Genomic DNA, 8,158 nt, shown 5'->3' with positions numbered 1-8,158 from the left:
AAAACATGTCTCATAAGGTCCTACAGAACACGGTGTGATGACATCTCTTTGCTTATCCAAGACCTGATGCCCACAAAGCCTTATCTGCACCAGCTCTATGCCATCCCCCTGCCCAGTGACCCACCTGCACCTTCAATGCACAGTCACAGAAGATCCAGGAAGCAGAGAACTGCTCAATGCAGAGCTACGGGGTGAGTCAGTGGCAGAGCCTGGAGGTGATCCATTACACATCCTGCAGTTTATGAACTTGTCTCCAGCAGGTCCTATTATTCTATTAGCTGGAATGAGGGAGAAAACCATTGTTAAACAGCTAATTCATTGAGACAGCCCTTTACACAGTGACTGAAAGCATTTCTGAATGTGAGGCTTGTTCAGAAAACTGAGAGAAACAGGAGGAAAAAATACTAAGCAGTTTTGATGACTATTTTAGCCCCTTTTTTATTCTGGAAGATTAGGGAAACAAAGAAGAACCCACGTTTCATTCAAAGTAAAGTATAGTGGCTTTCCCTTTTGCCTACAGAACTGAACCAAACAAAAAATGAGTTTGATCCTCAGGGCAAAAACCTCCACTCCTTCCCAAACAGTGCTCATATCACCAGAGAAGGTTTGTGCAGCTGCTCCACCGTCAACAGAGAGAGATTTCTTGCTCATGGTTCTTCCCATCATGAGCTGCGTAGGGTCGTGATGTCCTACAGATGCTGCCACCACCACTGAGACACCACTGGAGTGTCCCTCTGGTTTGCAGAGGAGGGTGAGGAAATCAGCTTCATCCACACCCGGCATCCCATACTGCCAGCTGGATGCTCATTGTTGGAGATGCTCATAAGAGTTGCACCAAAACCAATCACCCCAAGACAGAATTAGCCTAGGGGTGGGGCTGACCCTGTGCCAGGGAACCCCATTTTGTGACCTCGGTGATCCCAACAGTGGCTTCCCAGTCACGGGGATGCTGGTCACACCAGTTTGCCTTTGTTTTAGTGAGGTTGGACTAAGAGCCTTCCATCAACTTTGTAGAGCAGACTGGAAATGTGAGCTCACACACTGCTCCTTCATCCTCTTCTCACTGCTGCTGCATCCTCGCCTTTACTTCCCACTCCACCTGAGCTCCTGCTCTGCAAGGTACATCCCAATTCCTACTGAATTCAATGCTTGGAATGAATCAAAGCATGGGAGACTTGCCCACCACTGAGGCCAGCTTTGACCCTCAAATCATTCACAGAAATTGTTTCCATGGGGGAAAATCCAGATGTTTCATAGAATCGTGGTTGGACAAGACCTCCACAACCATCGAGTCCAACCATCCACCCACCACCAATCTCACCTCTCTCAGTACATTTCTTGAACACCTCTGAGGTTGGTGACTCACCTTCATGAGGTTCCCATCCCGTGGGACAGACCCATGTATTGAAGGAGAGGTGGAGAAAGGAGCTTCCCACACAAAGTCACTCCCCACGTGGTGCTTTCTGATGCAGTGCCGGGAATTCCTGCTGGAAGAGGTCTGGGAAGGGAGAGATCATCTGGTGGGTTACAGCTGCCTCCCCCTGGGAGCATGCTGCTGCCCAGAGATGGCTTACAACCATGCCAAGTACAATGGACAGTTTAATTCTCCAATATTTTGCATGTCCAGCATGACTTTGGAAACTGCAGTCCGTGGTACTTCTGGGTACGTCTGTAACCAACAGAGAGCTGAGATGTTGGAAGTTTTGGGTTTGAGCGTTTCCCTTTAAATGAATTGCAGCTTTTGGTCCTGACCTATTCGAGGCTCCGGAGCTGCCTTGCATTCTTTGCCACTGCTTCTCTATGTTCGGGCAGCGAATGAGCTGGAAATAAAGCCCAGCTGGATGGGGCTGAGCCAGAACCACGCAGGAGAAGAGGAGGGTGAGTCTGGGGGGCTTCGATTCACGTGTATCTTTTAACTGCATCGTTCTCCTCAAATTGGAACCGGTATTAATTATAGGGGGAAACGAGACTTGTCCTGGAAGCCAACAGAGTCCACAAGTGCAAACAGTTTTGAAAGATGGGCTCTGCTGGTTCGTGGCTGGCAAACACCCCAGCATTCCCCTGGAGGTGATTAGGGGTGAGACAACGGTCCCCATTCATTGCCTCCTCCCATCACACCTCTCCCCCGCCTGCCTGGCCACCTCTGCTCCGTGCTGAACAAGAGATCTTGTGTGCAAAACCCGAGTCCATCAGCACCGATGCCTCCTCCGGGCTTTGAAACACGGACACGATGTAAGGGAGGTTTCATTTGCTGTGTGTTGGCCAGGAGCATGAGCTGGGCCTTGGAGGTGGAGGTGGAAGGGGCTTAAAGCAAAGTCTGGGCGTTCACGTTGGAGAAGGGGCATTGACTGTGGTCCCGCGGTGCTGCAATACACAAAGTGGGAGTCTGTGCCTGCCTGGGGTTTATGCAGACTGAGCACAAGTGGGAGAGGAGATGAGATGCAGGATTGCCAGGGAGCATGCAGCCTGCCAGACCCGTGGATGCAAGGAGGAGATGCCTCTTTGATTCCCTATAAAGCACTCAGCATCCTTTTGGAGAAGGGATGCAACACAAAGCAGCACAGGTCTCACAGCACAGGACACCTAGCTTCTGCTCTGCCCCAGCCTTGCCCTCTGTGCCTCAGTTTCCCCATCCCTTAAGCTGATTGGCCTCGCTGAGCTTTACAAAACCCGGAATCTGCAGCTGCAGTGTGATGAGTCAGATGTTCCAGCTCACAGCTGCTGAGCCCTGCATGGCTGAGGCCACCTCCACGAGCAGCATTTGTCACTCTTCCTGCAGCCACAATTATCCAAGTGCCTGAGATCCCCATGAGCTCCCGGACCCGTTTGGGAAGATGGGAAACCTTTTTAGGTTCAACGCTTCTGTTTGCAACTGTTTGTTCAGTCTCCATTGCCATCAGCATGTTATGAATGAATATAACCCCTGGTCTCTGCACTGACATGGGGAAGGAGGGAAAAGCCAGGGTGTAATTCCCTGCAGTGGCCAAACTGCCGTCAGCACCCACAGCAGCTAACTGAACTCTAGGAACTGGCACTTGCCAAGGCTCGTGCTGCCAGGACAGCTGAGCACAACCAGGTTTGGCCATGTGTTTTACAAGACTTGCTGCATCCAGTGTCAGGAGAGGGATTTGCAAAGAAAAAAACAAAGAAACGTTTGGATTTGGATGCATTTTCATGCTTTCAGCAAAGGCTGCAGGCAGCTGGGGTTAATTCTGAGGCAGGAAGCAGAGAAAGGTTCACTGGATGATCAGCAGCATTCCTCCCTGCAAGTAATAAAAGAAGGAAAATGGGAATCTTGCAGTGGCTTTTGCTTCTAAATTCAAACACAGTTCTCCTCGAGGCAAGAATGCAGCTCTGCACCACCAGCAGCACCAACCCCAGAGCCCTGCTGGGATGGAGACCCAACTCTGGAAAAACCATTTAGGTGGAGGTGCAGCCCCTTCACATCCAGGGCCAAACGCTCACAGATGACACTCGCCGACGTCGCTCTGCAAGAATGCTTCAGGGTTGCATCATGTGGGGCTCCTTCAGTCTTCCAGCAATCCTGCCCACTGCCTCTTCTTGGCAAGGCTTTCCCTTCTGATCTGTACAGTAGCTCTCTGTTGGTGTGTTTTCAACACGCATAGACATAGTATGAGGGTTTGGTGGGCAGGGACATGCAAAAGATGTCCCTTTTAGATAAGGATCCTGCGTGCAGAAACAGTATTCTGGGATATGGGGGCTGAGAGAAATGTATTGCCGAATGCACTGAATATTATGCAACACTATGCATCTCTTGACTTCAGATAATATGATTAAAGTTGCAAAAAGCATTAAGAAGATCAGAAATTTCAGCTCAGTTGGGCAACCCTTACTGACACCGAGCACTCCACAGTGCTGAGCTCCGTCCAGCACCGATGCGTGCTCTATCTGCTGCCATCTGATCCCCTCACCTCCACAGCTGCCCCTGGGCTCTTTGTTTGGCTGAAATTTGGGCTCAGCCCCACGTCCAGATGAAGGGCCCTCCACTGGCTGGGTGTTAGGAGAAGGTGGGCACAGCCCTGAGCCGATGGAGCTCAGGGAGTGTTGGAACTCTGCTCTTGCCACAGTTTGGGTGGTGCTGTGTGGAGCCTCGAGCTGTGCTCAGTGGTCCTTGGGTGCCCCTTTCCGACCCCAGATGTTCTGTGGCTCCATCCTATGGTGTGACATTTGATGTGGGTGCTTAGAGTCACCGCAAGCAAAGCTCAGATCCAATGGCACAAGTGCTTTGAGTCCCACCACAGGGCAGTCACTGGGGACATGGCAGGAGCCGCGGTCCCCTTCCCCTGTTGTATCTCTCTGAGCAGCTCATCCATTGCTTGCAAAAGAGCAGAAAAGACGAAGAAGCTGCCAAGACCCCTCTTAAATGTCCCTTCTCTTACATATCCGCAGCACGTGGGCGACGAGCAGCGTACGTGCTGTTTGTTCCTGCTGGACCACTGCCCAGCGTGGGGGCTGCTGAGCCCCGAATGTGTCTTTCCTTGGATTCATCCCTCCCCTCCTGCTTAGAGCCCAAAAAATTACACAACACAGCCCCAGCTCTGCCCTGCATTCACCCCCCATCCCATCACCATCCCTAGCATCAGCGTTTTGCAGTTCAGCAAACCCAGAGTCTAACAAGCCAGCCGCTTCCAGGGACACCAGTAAGATTGCTGGGGCCCAAACCAAGCTGCCTTTGCAATGGTGACACATGCAGTTGTGCAAATTGTGTGCTTACACATGTGCAAACGTGTGCACGCACCGAGCCCGCCCCAGCGCTGTGCTGGAAGCTGCAGATTGGCTGGCAGATTTCTCTCCAAGCAGGGTCAGTTTTAGGGGCGTTTCTCCTCCAGAAGAAATGGTTTTCTTTTTACATCCCATTTCCTCCTAGGAGGCCTGAAACGTTGCTGTGCTGCAGGGGAGGGGAAGGCAATGCGGGGCTGTACTTTGAGAGCCTCAGCCCAATTTGAAGCAGAGGCAGAGAGCTCGAAGCCTTTCCATTCCTCCTTGAAAACAGGCAGCCAGGAGCAGCCGAGCAGGAGCTGTCACACTGCAGCAGATGGGTGATGTCAGTGGGGAAACTGAGGCCACAGATTGGTGTGGAGGTCCTTCCCAACCTTGGTGGTTCTGTGAGTTTGTGACTGGACTTGGCTTGGCCCCAGATCAAAGCATGGGACCCAAAGGGTGCTCCCAGGAAGGCAAACCCCAGCCCTGAGCTGCAGCCACTTGCAAGGAAGTCACTTTTATCCTTTCTTGCTATTCTTTTCCCCGTTGTGCAGGACAGGAGCCCAACCAGCTGCTACTGGATTTGCTTTTGGGCCTCCCCAACGCTGCCTTTTCCATCTCAGAGCACCAGAGGAATTTCCCACCCTCCTCACCGTGCTGGCAGGGGACCCTGTGGATTTTGAACCTTTCTCTGGAGTATTAAGCAGGGATTACAAAGCCAGATCAAGGGAGTCTCTCTCCTCTCTGCCCTGCAGCAAAGCTGCAGCTGGGGCCTCGCTGGTCTGTCCTGCCCCTTGTGTGCATCCCAGCATTCCTGCCATAATCGTGGGTGCGTGACCTCCTTCGGGGCCATCCGTTGTTTCTCCTCTTCCTCATTCTCCTCCATCTCATTTACTGAAGGAGCTTTCGCTGACCATTGCAAAGCAGAGGATGTGTGCATCCACAGGGCCAGAACTTGCACTTTTAAGGCACATAAGCCCATCTCAGCACCTCCCAGAAGGCCAAGGCAGCATCCCCTTGCTGCTGGGTGGCTGCATCCAGCTGGTCCAGCTCCAGGGTTAATAGCAATGAGTTTTGCTCATTGCTGCTACAAACCAGACAGGCCAGGGCAGACATCCACGGGACTCTGAGCCTTTCAGCTTCGCTGCCTTCCTTTGTGTGCTGTCTGCTCAGACAAAGCTGGTCCCTCCCAGCACCAGCCAAAACAGGAGCTGGGCACGGCTGCAAGCCAAAGAGGGGGAAATCACAGAAGGACTGCAATGCTGCATCAGCCACGGCTGCTTCCAGGCTTCATCCAGATCCATGTGCTCTGGTCTGGGAGAGGTTTTGCTGATGAAATTGGGATGAACGCAAGCTCCTCAACGTTCTCAGATAATCACTGATAACAATACTCCAGTGAAGGTCTGGGGAGAGCTGAACTGGTGTGGGAAGGTTTGAGCTTCTTGAAGGCTGGGAAGCTTCTCCATCCATTCCTGCTCCAAAAACAATGCAAAAGAACAAAAAGTGTTCTTCCTTGCCAGCCTTGCCACAGACCAGGCTTGCTCCTGGAAAGCAGAAATCCTTCAGCAGCACTGTCTCATGGCAGCTCAGAAGATGCCAGGCTCTAATATGGAAAAAGAAGGGTGAGGGTGTCCCGGGTCACCACAGCCTACAAGAACAACGAGCAAAGCTGCAGGAGTTTACATTTTAAAAGTTCTGTCCAAACAGCAGGGCCTGGTTTCACTTGCTGCTGTAGGATGACCGTGCTCCTGTGATATATCAGCGAGTGAATCAGTAAAGCTGCTTTATAAAAGCCAGGCCAGCCAACGGCTGCAGGGCTGGGAGGGCTCCAAGCACAGCTCGGATCCTTCCAGCCCCCACCCCAGGGATTGTAGTTCTGATGCAGTAAATCCCTGTCCTGTTTATCGGGGTGTTTAGGCTCAGATCCCCACCACAAGATTCTTACTTCTTTCTTTCTGATCGTTTTGTTACTGACTGTACCCGAGCACCTGAAAGAAGTATCTTCTGCAGCAGCTCACTGGGATATAAAGCAAGGATTTTGCACAGAACAGACACTTACAGCTATGGGATGTGGCTTTTATTTTTAAGTTATTGAAGATGTGGTGCTCAGGGACACGATGCAGCAGTGGGCTGCTAAGAGACAGGGCAGTATGGTTTGGGTGAGGTTGGACTGGATGATTTTGAAGGTCTTTTCCAACCTGAGCCATTCTATGATGCTATGATTTAGATGATCTGAAAGGTCCCTTCAACCCAACCCAACCCATTCTATGATTCTGTGATTTGATTGCTCTGCATTATTATTATTATTTTTTGCTACATATATCAGCAAGGTTGGAAAAGACCTCCAGGGCCATCCAGCCCAACCATTCACCCACCACCAATATTTTCTCACTAAACCACATCCCTTAATACAACAACACTGTCTATATCTTCCAAGTCAGTGGACTAAAGTGCATTTGGCCATTATTACACATCCCATAGGTACATATGGAATGTGGGTAAATCTAGTTTCTGAGCATTAAATCGACACTGGCAAAAGTTTAGCAGAGAAACTGAGCTAATGACCGAATCGTAGAGTCATTAAGCAAAGCACTTAATGAGTTAACAAAACCCTTAAGGCTTCAGGGCTGCAAAAAGCAACTGAAACATCAAAATTAAACGAGTCCCAGGCATTACTGCAAGGCACATTACAGCACTTGTGATGGCAGCACAAATCCCTGCTTACGTTTACATTCTCGTACCACAGACTGCACCCACACAGCCCCAACGGTGCTGAGACATCACCCCAGCCCTCGGCAGATCCTAAAACGAAAGCTCTCCATCCCCAGGGCCACGACCACGCTGGAAATAGCTCTGGCAAAGAAATCCGAGCCGGCGGGGAGGAGCTGAGCCTTTTGGCAGCCGGGCCTTTCATTACGGGAGTGGAGAAGACGGAAGAAGGCAACTCCCAGCATCGCTCCCCCTCTCTGCTCCTCTCCCATCCCACCGCCTTTGGATCTCCTACGTGGCACTGTGGGGGCAGGGAGAGCCTCTAAGCCTGGCTGAGCTCGGGAAGCGCTCGATGGCAGCAAAAGTATCCCCCGCTGCTGTAAGGATCAGCCCCATTCCCACTGCTTTTGCCCTGGAAAATAGGATCACGACCAGGATTTAGGGAGAACACGCTCCCTTTCTGCATGTATGCAGCCCTAAGGGTTGAGTGTGGTTGTCTGAGAGCAGTGCACCCAGGATTGTGTTGTACAGGGCAGGGGATACATTAAAAGTGCAAGGCTATTAATGATAACATGAACGGGGGGGGGGAAAGAAAGGAGGGGGGAAAATGAGGCAAAGCTTTGTGCTGGCTGCCTGTCCCCAGCCACAAAGAACTACTTTTATTCAACTCCAAATTCCCCTCATGGAGGCAAGTCTGTTATCAGTACTCTGTCAAAGGAGTTCAGTG

Source organism: Cyrtonyx montezumae, unplaced genomic scaffold (assembly GCF_038088225.1).
Source record: "Cyrtonyx montezumae isolate F1298 unplaced genomic scaffold, pur_monq_1.0 scaffold_37, whole genome shotgun sequence".
Taxonomy (NCBI): domain Eukaryota; kingdom Metazoa; phylum Chordata; class Aves; order Galliformes; family Odontophoridae; genus Cyrtonyx; species Cyrtonyx montezumae.
This window is presented reverse-complemented; position numbering follows the sequence as displayed.